Consider the following 23940-nt stretch of genomic DNA (forward strand, 5'->3'; position numbering starts at 1 on the left):
TCTCTCCCCCCATCTGCCGCTGTCTCCTCTCCTTAAGTACTTCCGTGCGTCTCTCTGGAACCCGAGACAGGTGTGGAGCACAGGTGGAACTCATTCTCCACTCATCTCCCCTTGCCTCACTCTGCCCAGCGTCGCTCGGCCCCTCCCGATCACCACAAAATATAAAAAACATTTTAATGTATATTTTACAGTAACTACTCATTAACCAAATTATGTTTTTTTTACTGTAGCATTTACAGTCTTTTACCGTTAAAATTATGGACATTTTTTACAGTGTATGGAATAGAACGAGTTAGTGATAGATTTGTTTTCTTTGGCATAAGCCCCGTCCTGCAGTTCAGCGTCAGGATTATCGCTCAAACCATCAGATCCTGCTGGAAGGCAAAGATGGCAGGGGAGAGGAGCTTACCCCAGGAGCAGGATGGGACCTTAACTGGTGCTGCTGGGGTGGAGGTGGGGGAAAGCATTGTACGAGCAAAAGAAGAGAGCTGTGAGGCCTTATAAGACATAGGCTAGATCATGATTGGAAGAGATGGTGAAATTGAATGAATGAATGAATGACATAATGCTACCACGAGTCCTCTGCGAGAACTATCGCTTCTGCTTTCATTTCTTACAGTTAAAAACTATGGCTATAAATAGAATAAAATAATCATAATTAATCTCATGATTAGAAAACAGAATGAAACAGTATGTCAAATTTGGTGATGTCAAACATTTTTTGTAGCATTTTTACATTTAAAAAAATAATAATTCTAGCTCCCCCTTGTGGCCCCATAGAGGTCCCCGGACCCCAGTTTGAAAACCCCTGCAACAGATAAATAAATCTTGCCAATCTGTTCATGGTAAATACAGCATTTTGCATTAAATGACAGTTTTCTTGACCCTCACCTCTTCAGAAGTAAACTAGGCTTTAAAAGTAAACAGAATCACAGAAGCACGTGTGCTTTGGTGTTAGATGTTGAAAGCGGGGTTTTGGTGGGTGGATAGGAGTTTTTCCATGAAAACAGAGAGTCTTAAGGTCTCAGTGGATTGGATTACCCTCAAATATACCCCTGAATCTTGGCAGTGCTGATGAAAGCGTTCTTGTCTGTGCCCCAGAGCAATCCAATATCTCCTTCTGAAGGATTACCTCAGTATCATCCCCGTTAAAAGACAGACTTCATTGATCTCTTTTGTTTAATCTTACTGTACACTGTAACTACTTTTGATATTGCAGTTTATTCAAAATTTTACCTGACACTGAATAAACATTTATGGATATAGGCTCATAGCCCTCATTGATTGAATTGTTTAGGTTTCCTCAGTCTGATTCGAGTCAATGCAAACAAACCTTTCTTAAGGAATCAATTTTGCCTGATGACTGTAGCCAAAACACCTGAGCTAGACCATCAAACCTCAAGGTTTTCCAAGGTTTTTATCTAAACTTTTTGTTGACTGTCTTAGTATAGCCAAAAATGAACATTTCTTTATTTGGATTGCACTTCATGCATTAAATATCTGCTCAGCACAGCCAAAACTTAATACTTCAAGCAGGAAATGCATGTCTGTCTATCAATGTTTTTTATTTATTTTATTTTTTTATTCCCTTTTAACCCAATTTGGAATGCCCAATTCCCAGTACTTAGTAGGTCCTCATGGTGGCGTGGTTACTCACCTCAATCCGGGTGGCGGAGAACAAGTCTCAGTTGCCTCCGCTTCTGAGATAGTCAATCCGCGCATCTTATCACGTGGCTCGTTGTGCATGACACCGTGGAGATTCCCAGCATCTGGAGGCTCATGCTACTCTCCGCAATCCACAAACAACTTACCACGCACCCCATTGAGAGCGAGAACCACTAATTGTGACCACGATGAGGTTACCCCATGTGACTCTACCCTCCCTAGCACCTGGGCCAATTTGGTTGCTTAGGAGACCTGGCTGGAGTCACTCAGCACACCCTGGATTCGAACTCGCGACTCCAGGGGTGGTAGTCAGCATCAGTACTCGCTGAGCTACCCAGGCCCACATTTCTATCAGTGTTTTTGACAGTTTTCTCAAACAATAAGGGAGACATCCAAAATATGCTGTGTGGGAAACACTGTTTTATGACATTTTTAGTGATTTATTCGTACTGACAATGTAATACTACTCCTATAACAATCAAATTGACCATTTATTTTTTATCACCCAAATTTTTGGTTTTAAATGGGTTGATTAGAGGAGTCTCGAAGCAATACAGGTAGCAGTCAACCTGTTCCAGTGCAGCTGGCAAATAAATACGCCAATTTTACACTTTATGTTATACTGTTATAGAATGCGGTTCAAATTATCATTACCCTGTAAGGTCATTTGTACATGAAGGTACAACATTTGGAAAATTTCAGTGCTTTCAGCTTTGTTTCCATCCCTAAGGTTCTCATATGTCGGAACTACATGGGCAACATAGGCATGAATGAGATTGACAACTTCATGCCCATAATGATGAAGAGAGAGGAAGACGTAGATCTGTCACCTGTAGTTATTCATGGCTCCACACACTTTCTCTGGATCAAGCACAGCAACCTGTACTGTATCCTCCATCAGCTCCATTTTAAAATATAACATTACACTTCTTATTTGAGAATATAATTTAGCAAACTGTTTTGCCACTGTTGTAATAGCTCTGCAAATGCAGTATACATCACACTTGCCCCTTAACAGGTTTTACTTAGTGGTTGCAATGACTAAGAAGAATACCAATGCTGCTCTTGTATACTCGTTCCTGTACAAAATTGTGGAGGTAAGTGTGGTTCTTCTATCATATACCACAAGACTTTGCACAGCAAAAAACCTTGTAAGCTATGTAAACATCAATGAACAAAAAATAAAACTAGTAGCACACTTTAATGTGAAATGCTTATCCATCTCTACCTAAAAGTTTATTCTCTATATTTTAATGTCAAATGTATGTGCATTTACAGTAATAGTCTTGTATTGACACTGCATGTGCAGGTGTTCATAGAATATTTCAAGTCACTGGAAGACGAGAGTATTCGAGACAATTTTGTTACAGTATATGAGCTAATGGATGAAGTAATGGACTTTGGATTCCCTCAGACGACTGACAGCAAGATCTTATTGGAGTGAGTTCTGACCATTTTAACTGCATTGCTCACAGAACACTATTCATTACGCACCAGCATTACTATGCTTGTTCACCATTCACTATTCAAGCTCAAAACTATTCATAAGTCACTGTACACACTCTGTGCAGAGGGCACAGTTTCACAAAATACAGTTATTAATTTCTTATAGACAGTGATGGGCAAACATATATGGAAATGCATTTAAAATGAAAATACAAAATACCACAGTTTAAATGTATCAAAATAAAATACCAAATACTGTGTGGAAAAAACGTTTAAAAATAAAATTCAGTATTTTGTATCTTGAAAATACACAAAATACATGTAAAATTGGCCATTCAATGAAGTATCCCTATTAGGCTGAAATCTGTCTGGACCTATTCTGAATGCAAAGAACATTTTGGTTTAATTGCTTATAGATTTTTGTTTTCATTTCACCTACCTCTTCCCTTCCCCTGCACAATAGGACACAAAAAATGACAAAAAAAGCTTTTTTATTTTTTATTTTTATTTTTTGTATGTGTTATGTATGTGTTATTTGGACATAGCACCTGATATAAACTATGGTAATGGTTTATATCAAAGTACCATCTGCTGCCATCACTCTACCATGGCACTGCCACAGTACTTTTTTTGTTGTTGTAAAAGTTATGTAATATAAGGCTATCAATTAAAGACAATTATATATAAACAGGTACATGATTACAAACCTATGTAGTGAAAAATGCCAAACAGCAGCCATTTCTATACTTATTTCTTTCCAGGTTACACTGCAGCCTGTTACTATTTGAGGCAAACCCTATTAAAGGTGCACTCAGCGATTCCTGAGAAACACTGTTGATATTCGAACTCAACTGCCAAAACAAACACACCCCTCCCTTCAGTGCTCCTTTGGAAGCTCCACCCCCCCCCAAATTCATGCACGAGAGACGGTTTTACACACACCAGCTCCAGACACTCACATCTCTCCTGCTACTAAATCTAACATCTCAACAACAGCATATACGGGTTCTGTGAAACATAGCAAAATTTATGTTACCCACCTATCGAGAAGAAAAAGAGCAGCTTCTGCATCCGTCTTCATCCTTTTACCTCTCGGAGGTCCCTCCACTGCTGAAAAGCCTCGCCGATGTTGAAGCGGCTCCTAGCCCTCGACTTATCATAATCCTTCTTTTTTAGTTTATATTCGTCTGACCTTTTTCTCTTGGTCTGTTTCTCAGCCATTTGTCCTCCTTGAAATTTAGAAAGTTTGCATCTGCCAGATTTGCCATCACTCTTCTAATGAATTTCCCTCTCGCTCTGCCCCCACCCCCCATCCTGTGCACGCAAAAGAACCACCCCCTGTTGCTGATTGGCTGGAGTAGTGTTGTGTGGATCAGTCGGTTCCTCTTTGTTTTTGTTCTATTTACATAGCCAGGGCTGTGTACAAATACTAGATTTTATTTCAGCCCACCCACAGAACGGACAGCTAGCACCTTTAAGTAAATCACGTGTAAAACAGTGGGTAATTTTCTTGCTATCTAGCAAGGAGTAAAGCTTCACACACTTGACTAGCTAGCTAGCAAATACACAAGCAGTTGCTAACACCAACTACCGATTAGCTAGCAAGACTGACTATCTAGCGCTAATGTCCAGTGCTAGTGCTAATGCTATTTTCCCCTTGCCAGTGCTCTTTTATTCCTTCATGTTAACTGAAGGCAAATCTGAATGATGTTCCATTTTAACTTACTAGCTAGCAATCTAGCTATGATAGCTAATGAACTCAATAACGATAGTTAGACTAGCTCGCTAGCTGGCTGCTGACTAGTTTTGATTTCCTCACTGTTGACACGCATATCATTGGCAGGCGAGAAGTATCATAGCTACCTTAATATTTCAATGAAAATTAAATTACATTTGCCAGCAATTATTATGTAATTGCAACAAGTAGAATTGACCATCACATGATCACCTTATCTTACTCCATATTTCCTTGCTGGAATACAGAATATGTGTTTACCCAATGCTAGATGGAGCCATTCTCTCTGACATCTGCAGCTCATGTGCATGAAAGTTGGGGTTGGGGGACATGCCTGAACTAGTTGATACAGGAAATCAGCAGCCTTATAAAGAGGTTGACTGGCACAAAGTATTTTATTTATTTTGAAAACACACAAATACCAAACTTCAATGTATTTAGATACAAATAACTTTAGATTTTTTTTCAAAGACTTTAAAATACAAAGTGTAAAATAATATTTTGTATTTCAAATACATATTTCAAATACATGTATCAGAAATACTGCCATCACTGCTTATAGTACACAGACTAGACTTATTATCAGACTAGAGAAGTAAGAGACACACAAAAGCATATAATTTCTCATATTTTGATCCATTAAATCAGTTTTTTACCTTTTTACTTTAATTTAAGGAAGATTATGTCCAAATGGTACAAGCTTATCCTACTCAAATGCATATGACATAAAATAAACAAGAATTAGGTCAGATGTAGTCCAAAAGTAATCTAAAAGATGATTAGATTACTTAAAAAATGTAATCCAAGAGATTACGTTACTGACTCCAATTTTAGTCATGTAATTTGTAATCAGTGATCAGATTACAAATTATAAGTAATTTACCCAGCATTGATAGCCCGTGATTTTCAAAGTCTTAAGCTCTGTACTGTGTACAGTCGAATGTGAGCCTGTCAAAGTGCTATAAGACACTGGTCTATTTCTCTTAGAAATAGACCCATAAATATGTCTTTATATTCCTTCAGACTCGACTTATACAAATGCAGGTATCTCTTGAAGTCCTCACACACACGCTCATGATGTGCACATCCACTGTTGTTGTTTTACCTTCATCTCCTGTAATTTACTGCTGATTACACCTTCTAGTGTTTCTTCGTAATAGCAACGGCTCAAATGTGAGTGTTGCCACCTTGTGGACCCACTAATAATTCAAATAATTCCAGACGCATTCTAAGAAATTTAGACGCATTCCAGACGCATGCGCATTCTGCACATTCAAAGACGTGTGGTAAGAAAAATTGGTCTGCGCACATTCAGTGCTCGAGCACTCTGGTGATGACCCCATGTTGTGAAGAATATTCCACATATGTGTGGCAAGATTTAGAGAGAAATAACTTTAGGCATTCTAGATAAATGTATAGTATAGTTGCACATCTTCCACTGATAATTTGATAATCTTTAATTAGAAAATAAATAAATCAACAATTACTTTGTTACTAGTGCAAATATACATTCCTGATATCAAAAGTTGAATGACAACATGAAATGTTAGTTTCAAACGTGATTGTAACTAGTAAGAAAGCCTTTTAAGATACCTTTATTTACTCTAAAATCCATTTCCAGATATATGAAATACTGAATTTAACATAAAAAATTTGCATTTTTACTAGTTTTTATTTAATTGGTGACATCAGGAATAGACATTTGCACTAGTAGCAATATAATTATTGATATAAAAAATGATCATTTTACTAGTAAGAAGTATACAGCTGATATGTGTATTTAGAATTTCAACTAGTAAGAAATTAATTACAGGTATCTGAAGTGTTTTGAACAGGAGTGAAAGACAGATCATTGTGAAATTCTATTAGTGAAAATGCAGTTACAGATATATAAAATTACTGCTTTACTATTTAAAATTCCACTTCTGATTTCAAGAATTGGTATTTCCGCAAGTAATGTCATAATTTTTTTAATCAAGATTTTTTTCAAGAACATTTTTACTGTAGCAGACCTGTTTACTTATATATAAAATGAACATTTTCACCAGTAGTAATTCCATTGCTAATATCAAGAATTTGCATTTTAACTAGTGAAAATTTTATTATAGATGCCTTTAATTCGTATCCTGCACATGATTAATGTCATGTTTTTATATCATTGTGGGGACTCTCCATAGACTTCCATGCATTTTTTGGATTTTATACAGATCTAACGATAATTTCTATCCCCTAACCCTAACCCTACCCCTAAACCTAACCCTCATAGAAAACTTTTTGCATTTTTACATTTTCAAAAAAACATAGTTTAGTATGTTTAATAAGCCATTTCCCTCGTGGGGACCGCTGGCTGGTCCCCACAATGTAGGTGCTCTCAGGTTTTACTATCCTTGTGGGGACATTTGGTCCCCACAATGTAGTATAAACATGTACACACACACACACACACAAACACACACTGATATATGTTAATGTGAATGACAGAAATGGCAAGCGATAACAAGGGACCTGCGTTTACAAAAATGAATAAAACCTAACATTCACTACAGAAACCGTTCTCTCCTCTGCCATGTTGAAAGTTTTATGTCTTCTCCCATCTTTAAAACTCAGAGAAATAAAATTATCTTTGAGGCTCGAGTCAAGTCATTTTTATTTGTATAGCGCTTTTCACAACACACATCGTTTCATAGCAGCTTTACAGAAAACCATGCATTAACAGAATATGAAACTGTAATATCTATAAAGTCTTAGAGACATCATTGTGTAGTTTGATTAAAATATGATTGTAAATTGTGTATAAAAATAAATAATTAAATAATAATTATATTTAGAACCCCTGTGAGCAAGCTGAAGGCGACTGTGGCAAGGAACACAAAAATGGAGAAAAATAACCTTGAGAGAAACCAGGCTCACTGTGGGGGCCAGTTCCCTTCTGGCTAAACAGCATGAATATAATGCCAATATTAGTTAATTATATGCAGTGCAAATCATGGTTTAAAATGAGTAAGTGTTTAGTAAGGTTCAGTGTTTAAACAAAGATTTTGTAAGAACTGTAAGATTAATGACCAGTGTCTTTGAAGTCCATCCTGGATTAACTGCAGAAGTTCACATAGATGCATTGTCCTTTGTTAGTTGACTGATAAATGGTTTTGTTGGCTGTTAATTGATAGTCTATGTATTCCATTTTAAGAGTGTAGTCCATCATTAGACCAAGGTGATGCAGGCAGAAATCATTGAGGTGCAACTCAGTTCATCGGCAGGTCATTTCGGTGAGGTTCGTTGAAAATTATGATTTGAGGAGGCATTTATTTGCAACCTCCAAGTAGGAAACTTGTATTACGATAATTCTGATAGCACATGAAGGCAACATTTACATGGTAGATGTGGTGTGACGGTGATTTTGCTAAGATGTGTTTCTTGATCAACATCCAGGTTGGTCCTGGAACAACATTCCTAGTGACCAATTTAGGGTGAGGTTTAGGGTTAAGGTTAGGCTTTCTTATCATTCTTATCCCTCAGATTTGAGGGGTTTTTAATGGTAAGGGGTAGGAATAGAATTGTTATTTGACAGGCATATTGTTCCAGGACTAACAAAAGATGTTGATCCTGGAAGATGTCCTTTTTCATGGTCACTTTAGATGTGGCTCATATTAATAATACATGCAGTTAATTACTCTGGGTCCACCAGTTTACAATGATTCTTGGTCCTTATCAAAAATATGTACAAGGAAGCTTTGAAATAATATATAAATAATAAATAATTTTACAAAGGTGCTTTTCTACCTCCTTCATTTAAACCAAAGCTACATTAAAGGTGAAGTGTGTAATTTCTGCACCTCTAGCGTTACCAAATGGAATTGCAAAAATTATAAAATAAACTTTCAATCAGGTTTCCTGAACACTCCCACCATCTGCCATTGCTTGGACAGATAGATAGTCCCACCCCAAATTCACGGCATTGGTTGAGCCAGTGTTGCTGTGTCGGATGACTGGAATGCACAAACAAACAGAGCAATGTTTTGATTGCACTAAAGAGGAACAGTGCTTACACTTTCCAGGGGAATCAAACTACTATTGTCTTTCTTACAGGTGTCTCGTCATATTAAAGGAATGTTCAGGAATGTTCCACAAAAATAATTTAAAGTCATCCCTGATACACATTGTTTCAGAAGAAGAAGAAGGAAAAAAAAACATAATTGGTTTATCCTTTCAGCCGTTTGCACAGATGTATAGAATTACAGTCTTACAATAATTAATTGGTGTCTTCACTGATATACAGTACAGTCTCCATTGAAATAAATCATTTCATTTAATAATTGAATTAAATGTCAGTTCCTAATTTCTTTGACAACTTAAATCCATTGGCCATGTAAAGGGGGTTCTGGCTTGTACCAATTTCTGGTAATTAATTATTTACACGCAAAAAGTAATATCTTAACAAGGTACACATCCTCCTTCAGCACATTATTTGAAATATTTCCAAAGTACAGTATTGTAAAATCCCTTGGAAACTTGTAACCCAAAATCCTTAATTATATACATCTAATAGAACCGTATCTCCGAAAAGTTTTATTTTGGGGCAACTCCAGAGTGTATGAAAGTGATCAACATCAACATGCCCACACATAACTCCAGCATGGTTGTTGCATAGATAATTGCTTAATCTTTATTTTGGGGGTAATAAAAAAGCGTACAAGATTTTTTCCACCCAAACTCTTTCCATCCTCGAGAGGAAGTAAATGCATGCTACACTTTACACACTGCATACCACACGTTGTCCAAAAGTGATGTGTTGTCTCTGCTCTCCATTAGAGCATGGTGAAGAGAGAGAGTGGAGAAATGATTGTAGGTTTACTCTTTGTATACGTATCTATTAGCTCTATCACTTTATTCAATTCTAAAGCTTGCTGTTTTTTTGTTTTTTTTTATTTCCCTCTCTTGATAGTCCCATAACTGATCGCGATAGAAGTCTTTATTTTCTAGATTGTAATTTTCTTTTAAATCTGCAAAACTTTTACATTTTCCTCAGGAGAAAGGTTTTTTACTTTGAAAAAAATTACACTCTTCACCTTGAAAATCACCAATGAAAACGCAAGCTTTTCTTTTTTTTTTCATCTGGTAGTGTGTTACATCAAACAACCTACACTATCATCCCATCATCCTAATATACACTATATTGCCAAAAGTATTTGCTCATCTGCCTTTAGACGCATATGAACTTAAGTGACATCCCATTCTTAATCCATAGGGTTTAATATGACGTCGGCCCACTCTTTGCAGCTATAACAGCTTCAACTCTTCTGGGAAGGCTTTCCACAAGGTTTAGGAGTGTGTTTATGGGAATTTTTGACCATTCTTCCAGAAGCGCATTTGTGAGGTCAGACACTGATGTTGGACGAGAAGGCCTGGCTCGCAGTCTTCGCTCTAACTCATCCCAAAGGTGCTCTATCAGGTTGAGGTCAGGACTCTGTGCAGGCCTGTCAAGTTCTTCCACACCAAACTCGCTCATCCATGTCTTTATGGACCTTGCTTTGTGCACTGGTGCGCAGTCATGTTGGAACAGGAAGGGGCCATCCCAAACTGTTCCCACAAAGTTGGGAGCATGGAATTGTCCAAAATCTCTTGGTATGCTGAAGCATTCAGAGTTCCTTTCACTGGAACTAAGGGGCCAAGCCCAGCTCCTGAAAAACAACCCCACACCATAATCCCCCTCCACCAAGCTTTACAGTTGGCACAATGCAGTCAGACAAGTACTGTTCTCCTGGCAACCGCCAAACCCAGACTCGTCCATCAGATTGCCAGATGGAGAAGCGTGATTCGTCACTCCAGAGAACGCGTCTCCTCCGCTCTAGAGTCCAGTGGCGGCGTGCTTTACACCACTGCATCCGACGCTTTGCATTGCACTTGGTGATGTATGGCTTGGATGCAGCTGCTCGGCCATGGAAACCCATTTCGTGAAGCTCTCTATGCACTGTTCTTGAGCTAATCTGAAGGCCACATGAACTTTGGAGGTCTGTAGTGATTGACTCTGCAGAAAGCTGGCGACCTCAGCGCATTATGCGCCTCAGCATCCGCTGACCCCGCTCTGTCATTTTACGTGGCCTACCACTTCGTGGCTGAGTTGCTGTCATTCCCAATCGCTTCCACTTTGTTATAATACCACTGACAGTTGACTGTGGAATATTTAGTAGCGAGGAAATTTCACGACTGGACTTGTTGCACAGGTGGCATCCTATCACAGTACCACGCTGGAATTCACTGAGCTCCTGAGAGCGGCCCATTCTTTCACAAATATTTGTAGAAGCAGTCTGCATGCCTAGGTGCTTCATTTTATACACCTGTGGCCATGGAAGTGATTGGAACACCTGAATTCAATTATTTGGATGGGTGAGCGAATACTTTTGGCAATATAGTGTACCTCAGCTGATCTCCTTCATGTATTTCATGCTTAAGGGCTAGTCCTCCAGACTTAATTACATTCAGAGAGGGAGGAAGCAGCTGCCCTCTTTAAGTTCTTGTTGCCTTTCTCCTCTGCTTCTCACCTCTCAGCCCCCCTTGCACCCCCCCCCCCCCCCCCAGCTGGACTTGCTTTTGATGGATTCATTAACGCTCCTTAGGGTTGGGGTCTAAACGCTGGCAGACAGTAGCTCTTGGCAGCACTGCTTTCCTGATTAAGAGCTGAATCATGTCTCATTGCTTTCTAATGCAGCATTGCTATTGATCTGTGCAGAATTCTCCAGATTTATTTCTGGCTCTTGTATCTGAGAGTTCTCAGAGGAATTGTCTAAATTGTCTAAGTTTTTAAGGATCAGATCTACTTTCTAAAGGTCCAGCTTGTATGGTTGTAATATTTTACTGTAATATAATACAGTACATTCTCATTTCTGTAGTTATTACTGCATACTTCATGCCTCTGAAAGAGCATTTTAACACAAATCACACGGTTACTGCCTTACCTGACAGAGCGTAATAAATCGTAGGTGGCAGTAATGGTGTTGAGGCATTATTGCAACTTGCCATTCTTGATTCTGATTTGCATTTCTCTTCTCTCTTTGTGTTCGTTTTAGGTCAGTGCCACAGGTAGTGTTCTGCGAAGCGAGATTTTGGGCTGCATCAAACTCAAAGTCGTTCTCTCAGGCATGCCTGAGCTCAGACTGGGACTCAATGTCAAAGTTCTCTTTGAGATCACCGGCAGTGAGTACACATCCTTCAGTACACTGACCTTGAATCTGTATGGTTTAGCTCTTCTATAGAAGTGCAGGGGGCTGCTCAATCAAGTCGAGGAGTCCGTTCATTGTTTCATCCTGTTCTTTGGTGAACAGCTCTCTAATTTGCACTTGATAGATGGATTCAATTCCCTCTGACTCTCTTTTTTAATCCCCACCCCAGGCCTAACCCACCAGGTGTCTCACAGTAGACCACATCTCAATTATGCATTCTGCATGTGCAATTTGAATGCAACCATGGATTCAGGATCAGGACCAGTCAAAAGTTACTATACAACAAGAAGAGAACTGATATCAAATGATCTAATTGAGCGATGATCATCAGTGCAAATAAGTGGATATTAATGTGATTCTAATAATTAGATGTATTTGCTAAGCAAACAGTAGCACAGTAGTTGACCATAAGCAACAATGCAAGCTACCTTGTGGTTTACTTTAACAGTAAACTGTTCTATCAGGTACGCTTTCAGGGAAGTGAAGTAGACATGCTCAATTCCTGTGCCACTTCCCACTATAAAGTTGTACCATGGCACCAGCTTTTGTAAACACCATTGAAGGTAGAATGCACCATTCTGGTCCTTCTTCTGTTGTTCTTTATGTCCTAATATAAAGCCTGAAATATCTTGTTACAGCTCAGAAGTAGAATGAAAATGAGTGAAATACCGCCCTCTCTAGGCACAAACTTGCAAATGCATGTCTTTTAATTATGGGGAAGATTCAGTGAAAGCATTTCTTTCTATGTAATAGTGTTCATGTTATCATGTAAAAGGACTACAATAAATGTGAAGACTAAAATAGTGATATATGCACATAGCTTTTATGACCTCAGACTTCATTGAATATTTTGTACTTTTAAAAATGAATTTGTCACCGCAGGACCATTTAAAATGAACCAGTAAAGGCTAAATTTGATTGAAAATAATGGAAATTTAAAAGAAATGTGACCAGTTACAAGACATAGATATACAGTTTCCATGATGCATTCATGTAAATTTTAACCGAATACCGCACATACTGTGTAACCTCAAATATTATAGATCTCAGAAATTCAGATATTATATAAATCTCCAGTCCTATAATGTACAAATATTAGGGAAGCCCTGCATGCTCACTTTAGAGCAATTGACAGCTGAGTCAAAGAAGTGTACCTCAGACAAAGTGTACCTGTAGTTCTGAGCGTCAATCACGTCCTCTGAAACCTCTGTCTGTGGACCCAGGGGAGCCAATCAGAAAGATATAAGAGAGCTTTCTAACCCCTCCGCGACCTTTAGTCCCTGTGGTTGATGTCATCAGTAGGTACTGCGGCAGCTCCCAGCAGGCCTCTTCTGTGGCAGAGGACACAGAGAGCAAGAGCATGTTATGTGACCTCTGTGTTTCAGCTCAAACCTCTGAGAGCTCTTTCATGTTCCACTGTAAATGTCACTCCTAGATTACCTAGATAGGGCGGAATACATTCATAAATATAAAAGTGAGGCTAACATCCACACACATTCGCAGACATTTCACAGGCTCCTGCTTTGACTGTGCTGATGAAATCCCACAGCTCTCTAGTATTGGTGTGTTTTGGGGCTCAGTGGCCCTGAGTCATTAAGAAGCTCTTCTGTAGTCACTGCCTTTCCATTTTGCTGAGGTCAAGCAAATAAACCGTAAATAAACCTGCACTGTTACCTGGGTGTACAAAAATTGCAATTGTTTGCAGTTTTCGGGGAACACTAGAAAGCTATGCATGTGTCTATGTATGTGATGTGTTTGTGAGTGTTTTAGTGCCTGTGTTATTATCATTAAAGTAATATTCAGGGTTTAATACAGGTCAAGCTCAATGAACAGCATTTGTGGCATAATGTTGATTACCATAAAAATAATTTCTATTTGTCCTGCCTTTTCTTTAAAAAAAGCAAAAATCGAGGTTACAGTGAGACACTTACAATGGAAGTGAATGGGGCCAATTTTTGGAGAGTTTGAAGGCAGAAATGTGAAGCTTCTAATTTTATAAAAGCACTTACATGAATTCCTTTGCAAAAACTTGGTAACTGGTAAAAAACTTGGATCTGAATTTAAAATGAATAAAACAAAACAAAACGTGTTTCGGAACGTATAGGCCTTCGTACAGGGTTATTATTTGAGCTGTAAAGTTGCTTAAATTGCCATTTTTACGGTTGTTTTAGGGTTTTATGGTTTCTGCTGTTACATCGCCATTGCAACGAAGTTGTCAAATTGGATATAACTTTACACAGAAAAGGTTAGTAAGTGATTTTATCACACTAAAATCATGTTAACATGCATATTGTTCATGTCTTGTGGCTATACTCTTGAAACATTTATGAATTGTCCCAATTAATCTGCATTGTAAGTGTCTCACTGTAACCCAGATTTTTCTAAATTAATTTTGTGTTGATTGAGCTTAATGTGTATTAAACCTGGAATATTCATTTGATGACAACTAAATGAATTTCTTTTTTTTACTGAAACAAAAATAAAAAGTAACATAATTAGAAATACTCATGACTAAACTATCGAAAATTACATGAATAAAATAAACATTTATTTAATTTATAACTGTAACGTATGCTGGAACTGGCAATGATGGCAGTGACGAAGACGATGATGAGATGAAGAACCCAAGTGCAGTTTATTAAATAAACGTGAAATCCAAAACCCTAACTACAAAACAAAACAAGAACATGGACATGGACTAGACTTGACTAGACTTTGCAAATACCCTTTCACATTCAATACTTGACAACTAGACGATGAAAACATGAGGGCTTAAATACAAGACATGAATCAACAGAATACACATGACATATCCCCCCCACTAAGGGGTGGCTCCTGACACCCCAACACATAAACAAAACACGTAAAACATGACATAAATTCAAAGTTCTGTAGGGAGCTGGGGGGGGCGGGTGTCTTGAGGTGTGGGGCGTGGCATGGCGAGAAAGGGCGAGGGGCATGGGACCAAGGCAAAGTCCATGGGGGGTGGAGCCATGAGAGGCTCGAGGGGCGGAGCCATGGAAGGCGGAGCCGTGAGAGGCTTGAGGGGCAGAGCCATGGAACATGGTGCCGGAGAGTAGCCAAAGACTCGAAGGGCCAGGGTGGAGCCGATGGCAGGGAGGACCAAGGTGGTGCTGGAGGCTCGGAGGAGCAAGGCGGAGCTGAGGGATCGGAAGACTGAGGTGGAGCCGGTGGGACTGAGGACCAAGGTGGAGCCATAGGGAAGGAGGTCCCCGGTGAAGCTGACAGATCGGAGGGATGAGGCACAGCCAGAGGATCGGAGAGCCAAAGCGGAGCCTTGGTCAGGTGACCGACAGACCAAGGAGGAGCCGGAGGGACGAGGGACCCCAGCACAGCCGACAGGCTGAAGGACCGTAGTGGAGCCGAGGGAACGCCGAGCTGAGGCAATGTCGAGGGGCCGACAGGCCAAGGCGAAGTCCAGGGTTCGGAGGGTCCAGGTGGGATCGGAGGGCCGACAGTTCCCCTTGCCTGCCATTCTTGATTCTGATTTGCATTTCTCTTCTCTCTTTGTGTTCGTTTTAGGTCAGTGCCACAGGTAGTGTTCTGCGAAGCGAGATTTTGGGCTGCATCAAACTCAAAGTCGTTCTCTCAGGCATGCCTGAGCTCAGACTGGGACTCAATGTCAAAGTTCTCTTTGAGATCACCGGCAGTGAGTACACATCCTTCAGTACACTGACCTTGAATCTGTATGGTTTAGCTCTTCTATAGAAGTGCAGGGGGCTGCTCAATCAAGTCGAGGGGTCCGTTTATTGTTTCATCCTGTTCTTTGGTGAACAGCTCTCTAATTTGCACTTGATAGATGGATTCAATTCCCTCTGACTCTCTTTTTTAATCCCCACCCCAGGCCTAACCCACCAGGTGTCTCACAGTAGACCACATCTCAATTATGCATTCTGCATGTGCAATTTGAATGCAACCATGGATTCAGGATCAGGACCAGTCAAAAGTTACTATACAACAAGAAGAGAATTGATATCAAATGATCTAATTGAGCGATGATCATCAGTGAAAATAAGTGGATATTAATGTGATTCTAATAATTAGATGTATTTGCTAAGCAAACAGTAGCACAGAAGTTGACCATAAGCAACAATGCAAGCTACCTTGTGGTTTACCTTAACAGTAAACTGTTCTATCAGGTACGCTTTCAGGGAAGTGAAGTAGACATGCTCACTTCCTGTGCCACTTCCCACTATAAAGTTGTACCATGGCACCAGCTTTTGTAAACACCATTGAAGGTAGAATGCACCATTCTGGTGCTTCTTCTGTTGTTCTTTATGTCCTAATATAAAGCCTGAAATATCTTGTTACAGCTCAGAAGTAGAATGAAAATGAGTGAAATACCGCCCTCTCTAGGCACAAACTTGCAAATGCATGTCTTTTAATTATGGGGAAGATTCAGTGAAAGCATTTCTTTCTATGTAATAATATTCATGTTATCATGTAAAAGGACTACAATAAATGTGAAGACTAAAATAGTGATATATGCACAACAGCTTTTATGACCTCAGACTTCATTGAATATTTTGTACTTTTAAAAATGAATTTGTCACCGCAGGACCATTTAAAATGAACCAGTAAAGGCTAAATTTGATTGAAAATAATGGAAATTTAAAAGAAATGTGACCAGTTACAAGACATAGATATACAGTTTCCATGATGCATTCATGTAAATTTTAACCGAATACCGCACATACTGTGTAACCTCAAATATTATAGATCTCAGAAATTCAGATATTATATAAATCTCCAGTCCTATAATGTACAAATATTAGGGAAGCCCTGCATGCTCACTTTAGAGCAATTGACAGCTGAGTCAAAGAAGTGTACCTCAGACAAAGTGTAATTGTAGTTCTGAGTGTTAATCACGTCCTCTGAAACCTCTGCGGCTGAAGGACCGTAGTGGAGCCGAGGGAACGCCGAGCTGAGGCAATGTCGAGGGGCCGACAGGCCAAGGCGAAGTCCAGGGTTCGGAGGGTCCAGGTGGGATCGGAGGGCCGACAGTTCCCCTTGCCTGCTCAGGAGAAATAAGGGTGGGTATAAGGGTGGGAACCATCTCCAGGTCCAACTGCTCAGTTGTGGCTGTGACGTGGCATGGAGCAGGCTGAGGCGTTGCTGTGACATGACATGGAGCAGGCTGAGGTGTTGCTGTGACTTGGCATGGAGCAGTCTGAGGCGTTGCTGTGACGTGGCATGGAGCAGGCTGAGGCGTTGCTGTGACGTGGCATGGAGCAGGCTGAGGCATTGCTGTGACGTGGAACTCTGGCTCGGCGGCGGCCATGACGTGGAACTCTGGCTCGGCGGCGGCCATGTCGTGGAACTTTGGCTCGGCATCCGCCTCCCCCACAGTGAACGTGGAACCTATGATCCGTAGGGCGAGGTCGATATATTGAACCAGGCTGAGGGAACTGCGACCGCCAGACATCAAAAAAGAAATGGACTCATTCAATCCAAATCTGAAACAGTCTTTGAGGGCAACCTCATTAAAGTCCACCTGGCAGGCTAGACCGCAGAAGTCCTCGACATAGTCCTCCAGGGGACGATTGCCCTGAAGAAGGCGCAGAAGTAAAACTGCTGGGTTCATGGGTGGTCAAGTATTCTGTAACGTATGCTGGAACTGGCAATGATGGCAATGACGAAGACGATGATGAGATGAAGAACCCAAGTGCAGTTTATTAAATAAACGTGAAATCCAAAACCCTAACTTCAAAACAAAACAAGAACATGGACATGGACTAGACTTGACTAGACTTTGCACATACCCTTTCACATTCAATACTTGACAACTAGACAATGAAAACATGAGGGCTTAAATACAAGACATGAATCAACAGAATACACATGACAATAACAAACTAATTGTAGCTTTTGATACACAGTATACAATCTTCCTTTATTAAAACTTAAATTAAATTTGGACAGCAGTGATAAACTAAAACTGAACGAAAACTAATAGTAACAGAGTGAAAACTAATGAAAACTGAACTAAACTAAAAATAAAATAGAAATAAATCCTAAATGTAAATATTTAAAACTGACTGTGTGCAGCTTTTCAGTTGATTAATCAGCATTGCACACATCATTATTATCAGTGACTACTTGTTTTATACAGTATTAGAACTTGCCTCACTCTGTTTCTGGTTTCTCTCAGGAGAGAAGAGTAAGTCTGTGGAGCTGGAAGATGTGAAGTTTCATCAGTGTGTACGTCTCTCTCGCTTTGAGAATGACCGTACGATCTCTTTCATCCCACCTGATGGAGAAAGTGAACTTATGTCTTACAGGCTTAACACTACGGTCAGCACTGCATGTACACATCTCATTATTGAATGTATCAAGTCAAGTGTAGAGAAAATTTGTAACAGACAAAGTATTAATAATATAAAAAAAACAATAGTAGGGTTTCTCCTAGCTTAATGATCCTAAAAATAGGCTTTATTATCTTTATGCAAAATATAATTTCCTATTTCTGGATGAAAATTGAATGTTTTTTTTTTTTTTTCGTAAATCAACCCAGTAATACTACATTTAATATGCATTTAATTGACATGTGTAGACACATTTTGAAAAAGGCATTTCAGTGGCTAGATAAGTGATAGCAGCATCACAGCTTCATTCTTTTCTCTGTCACTGCTCTGTTTTGACAGGTAAAGCCTCTAATATGGATTGAGAGTGTAATAGAGAAGTTCTCTCACAGTTGAGTAGAGATCAAGGTTAAGGTAGAGCTGCACACATACACACAATCTACACACTCCACTGATTCCACTCTTCTAGCACACACCCTGGTTTCAGTAATTAGCTTTCAAGCTTCTATCCTGGGGAATGGCTCAGAGTTTACCTGAGCTGTGTCCAAAGACTTGTCAGATACTGACATGAACATGCTTTGTCCCATTGCCCTTGCCACAGTGAAAATTTAGCTTGAAAGTTTTGCTGCGGCGAAGTTGTGCTGTAGTTCCCAGTATCTGTTCTCCAGGCCCGCAGTCAGTTCAAGAGCCGCTCCACTGCCAACAATGTGTCCATCCTTGTGCCTGTTCCCAGTGACGCTGACTCCCCCAAATTTAAGACCACCACAGGCCAGGCTAAATGGGTTCCTGAGAAGAATGCTGTAGAGTGGAACATTAAGTCCTTCCCTGTAAGTACCAATAAGATACACACCTTCTAAGATACATATGTACATACTACTTTTACTAAAGCTGTAGTTTTAGTTTGTGTTCTTTGCACAATATGCACATTTTCTGTATGGCTTTTACACATGGTAGTAACATGAATCTCAAAAGTAGAGGTAGACCGATATATCGGTTTTACGGATTAATCGGTACCGATAGTTGCTTTTTGGAACTATTGTTTGTCAGCAAAAATCTATGTGATAGTTGTCAACAGTTTTTTTAATTTTTTATTCCTCTGTGTTCCTCAGAGGTCGATGCAGGAGGATTGTACAGTATAACAGCAGCCTCTAGAAGTGAAATAAAATCAATCACTCACTGACAATATTCATCCATATTTTTATCCTCTCTTCAGTGCAAATTTTGTTATTTTGATGAGATAAATCAAGTGTAAAATCTTTAATGCTATTTGGTTGTTACTGGGATTTTTGTTGCACAATTGACTGCATCTGGGATTTAATTTATTTTGGACTCCTGTAGCCTCTATGTCTTTGCCCGTCATAGTAAGGAAAGACTAAGAAAAGATTTTTAACATTCTATTAATCGATTTGAAAAACAGATAGCCGATTAATCAGTTATCGGCCTTCTCCACCACCTTAGTTATCGGTATCAGCAAAATGCACTGCCTGGTGTCATGCTGCACTATGGGTCGACCTCTACTCAAAAATGTCTCCTGTGACCATTCATTATCAGATTTCAAGGGGAGGGTTTCTGTTTTTGTGACTACATACATCACATACAACTTCAGTGTGTTACTGCTTGATTACTTGAATTTTAATCTCACTGCAAACGTTACATTTCGAGTGGAATGCTCATAGTTATTTTACTCTTGTTTTAGTGCGATGGATGATTGACAGGTGAGTAGGTGGTCCTTTTCTGTTGTTCAGGATGCATTCATGCTCACACTATAAATACAGTGTTGTCACATGCATATTTGACTATCTCTGAATGTGGTATGAGTGATCTGATGCATTCAGTAAAATGCTCACACAAACACACTGGGGCTGTTGTGTACAGTAATTATCCCAAAGGAAACCAGCGGCTATCTGTGTTTGACAGCCAGAGGATCCATTTGGTGAGTGAGGGAGTGGTGTTTTAGCAGTCACTCTTAAGAGGAAATAAAAAAGCCTGAAGGCCATTTCACACTCATCAAACCAGTCAACTCAAAATCCCCTCAAAGGGGGCATGAGATGCCTTTTTTATTGTTATTTCAGTATGTTCCTTGAGGTTCACTTATAATATTAAAGTTTTAGCAAAATAAAAAAAAAAAAACATGATCCTTGTCCACTTTCATTCGGACCCTCTCAGAAACACTCAGTTCCCTATCTGTCACTCACTCGACGTTGTGTCGATGTAGTGACACTAGGGGTCGCTCTTGGGAGCCCCAAACACCTCTGATCTTTGAGAAAAGGCCAATGGGAATTGGCGAGTGGAATTTGTATGCCACTCCCCTGGACATACAGGTATAAAAAGAGCTGGCTCGCAACCACTCATTCAGATTTTTTCTTCGGAGCCGAGTGGTGATGAGCAGCAAATTCCACTCCCGTTCCATTCACCTCATATTGAGAAGCGTATGCTGTTTGATATACGGCGCATTTCAGCAGCTTTCTCCCCCTCTGCGCGATTGATGCAGAGTATGCCCCTGGGCGCCTCGACAGCTGAGAGACAGCTGTATATTCTTGCAAATAAAAGAGTATATTTCCTCTAAAAGAGCGCGCACTGTTGGAGAGCGTCTTTTTAAAGATGTCTTTCCGTCTGTGTGTAATTCCTGGTTGCGGTCGCTATCTCTCCGCTTCTAACGGCCACGAGTGCTGTCTCACTTGTCTGGGCTGTAGTCACGTTGAGGCGGCGTTCGTGGATGGTTCGTATTCTCACTGCGAGAACATGACCATGGCAACGTTGCGGTCATGGCTTTCCTTCTTCCGGGGGAAAGCCGCTCCAGCCGCTCCCCTCCCCTGGCCATCTACCTACAGGTACGAGGCCGGTTCGGTGAGCGCTGGGGGCTATTTGGGGACCTCAGTGGGAGTGGTTCCACCGGGTAATCCCCCATGGACCTCCCATTCCCCGGTACGCTCGTTTGCCCTGGTCGAGTTCTGGGATGAGACAGGCAGCTCGCCACAGGCAGGGCGATTTTAATGTCTCTTTCGGAGCTCATGAGCAGGATGAGCTCTCGATTGCAGCATCAGAGAGCGGGTTGGCACAGTCGGACGCTGAGGACTCGACTGGGCTTCCACCTTCGGGTGTGACCACCCAGTCTGAAGCTGATGTGGAGCTGACTGCCATGCTTGCCTGGGCCGCCACGAGCGTCGGGCTGGAGTGGAACCCTACACTCTGCCCTGAGCCCTCGTGGCTTGACGATTCGTTCCTGGGTTCGGAGCGCCGCTCACGGCCGTGCCCTGCCCCGGTTCCATTCTTCCTGGAGGTGCACGAAGAACTCACGAAGTCGTTGCGGGCACCTTTTACTGCCCGGACCCGATTTCTGGGTTCATCTGCTCTCACTACTCTTGACGGTGGGGTGGCCAGGGGGTACACGGAGATTCCTCAGGTGGATAAGGCAGTTGCGATGCACTTGTGCCCGCAAAACGCCGCCACCTGGCAGAGTCGCCTGAGAATCCTATCCAGGGCCTGTAAGTCTATGTTGTCTCTGATGGCCAAAGCTTACAGTGCTGCCAGACAGGCTGCCTCCGCCCTGCATGCCATGGCCCTCCTGCAAGTATACCAGGCTAAGGCATTGAAAGAGCTGCACATGGGTAGTCCTGACCCCGAAGTGATGCAGGAGCTGCGCTCGGCGACCGATCTTGCCCTCCGGGCGATGAAGGTCATGGCGCAGGCACTCAGGCAGGCGTTGTCCACCTTGGTGGTTCAGGAGCGCCACCTTTGGCTGAGCCTGGTTGAGATGAAGGATGCCGACAAGGTCCACTTCCTCAATGCTCCCGTCTCCCAGGCCTATTCAGCAACACCGTTGAGGACTTCGCCCAGCAGTTCTCAGCAGTGAAGAAGCAGATGGAGGCGATTCAACACATCCTGCCCCGGCGCAGTTCGAGGTCCCGCACCCAGTCTGCACGATGCTGAGGGTGTCCCCCTGCAGCTGCCACTCAGGCAGTTCCACCCCAGCCCGAGCCGACCGCTCGGCCCCGGCATAGAGCCTCCCGCAGGAAGCTGATGCCCCCGTCTCATGGTCTGGTGCTAAGAGCCCCAGGAAGGCACCCAAGCGCACCTGAGATGGACAACCCAGGGAAGAAGAGGCCTGCTGGAACCCTGGAGCTGGTGCCAAAGAAAGGTGGTGGGTTGCGGTCAATCTTGGACCTGTGGGTAGCCTTGTACAGACTCCCGTTCAAGATGCTGACTCAGAAACACATTCTGTCATGCGTTCAGCATCAAGATTGGTTCGCGGCAGTAGACCTGAAGGACGCATACTTCCATGTCTCGGTTTTACCTCGGCACAGACCTTTCCTGCAGTTCGATTTCGAGGGCCGGGCATATCAGCACAAGGTCCTCCCCTTCGGTCTGCCCCTGTCGCCTCGCATCTTCACGAAAGTCGCAGAGGCAGCCCTTGCCCCGCTAAGGGAAGTGGGCATCCGCATCCTCATTTATCTCGATGACTGGCTGATTCTAGCCCGCTCTTGAAACCTGTTGTGTGTGCACAGGGACCTAGTGCTCAGGCACCTCAGCCGGTTGGGGCTTCGGGTCAACTGAGAAAAGAGCAAGCTCTCCCTGGTTCAGAGCATCTCTTTTCTCGGGATGGAGTTGGACTCGGTCTCCATCATAGCACGCCTCGCGGACGAGCGCACGTAGCCGGTGCTGAACTGCCTGAACTGCTCGGGTTGATGCATATGAGACCACTCCAGCACTGGCTTCAAACTCAAGTCCTGAGATGGGCATGGCGCCATGGCATGCATTGTGTGGCCATCACGCCAATCTGCCGCCGCACGTTCAGCCCTTGGACAGACCTTGCATTTTTGCGGGCAGGGGTCCCCTTACAGCAAGTGTCAAGGCATGTTGTGGTTACGACAGATGCCTCTAAGTTAGGCTGGGGTGCCGTATGCAATGGGCACGCAACTGCTGGCTTCTGGACAGGGCCGCGACTGCTTTGGCATATCAACTGCCTCGAGTTGCTGGCAGACTGAGGTTGCTGTGGGCCACTCACATCACAGCCCCACAGCGGATGCGCTGTTACGACCGGTGATGCTCAGGGGAGAGTGGAGACTGGTCCAGTTGATCTGGAGTCAGTTTGGCGAAGCACAGGAAGACCTGTTTGCTTCCCGGGAATCCTCCCTCTACCCGCTCTGGTATTCTCTGACCGAGGCTCCCCTTGGCACAGATGCACTGGCCCCGGGGGCTGCGCAAGTATGCGTTCCCCCCAGTGAGCCTGCTTGCACAGACTCTGTGCTAGGTCAGGGAGGACGAGGACCATCCTCGTGGCACCGTACTGGCCCACCCAGACTTGGTTCTCGGAACTCATGCTCCTCGCAACAGCCCCTCCCTGGTGAGTTCCCCTGAGGGAGGACCTCCTCTGGAATCTCCACATCTGGCCCCTGGACAGGACGCGGAAGATCTAAGTGGCCTACAACTGGCGGTGGTAGACATGATCACTCAGGCCAGGGCTCCCTCTACGAGGCAGCTGTATGCCTTGAAGTGGCATTTGTTCGCAAATTGGTGCTCTTCCTGAGGCGAAGACCCCCAGAGGTGCGCAGTC

At 42.1% G+C, this 23940-nt stretch overlaps 1 pseudogene; it reads left to right on the forward strand.

Moving 5' to 3' along the window:
• LOC127448782 (AP-1 complex subunit mu-2-like) overlaps window positions 1-23940 on the forward strand; it is a 31228-nt pseudogene that overhangs the window by 2764 nt on the left and 4524 nt on the right.

The sequence above is a fragment of the Myxocyprinus asiaticus genome, chromosome 12 (genome assembly GCF_019703515.2).
Source record: "Myxocyprinus asiaticus isolate MX2 ecotype Aquarium Trade chromosome 12, UBuf_Myxa_2, whole genome shotgun sequence".
Classification (NCBI taxonomy): Eukaryota; Metazoa; Chordata; class Actinopteri; order Cypriniformes; family Catostomidae; genus Myxocyprinus; species Myxocyprinus asiaticus.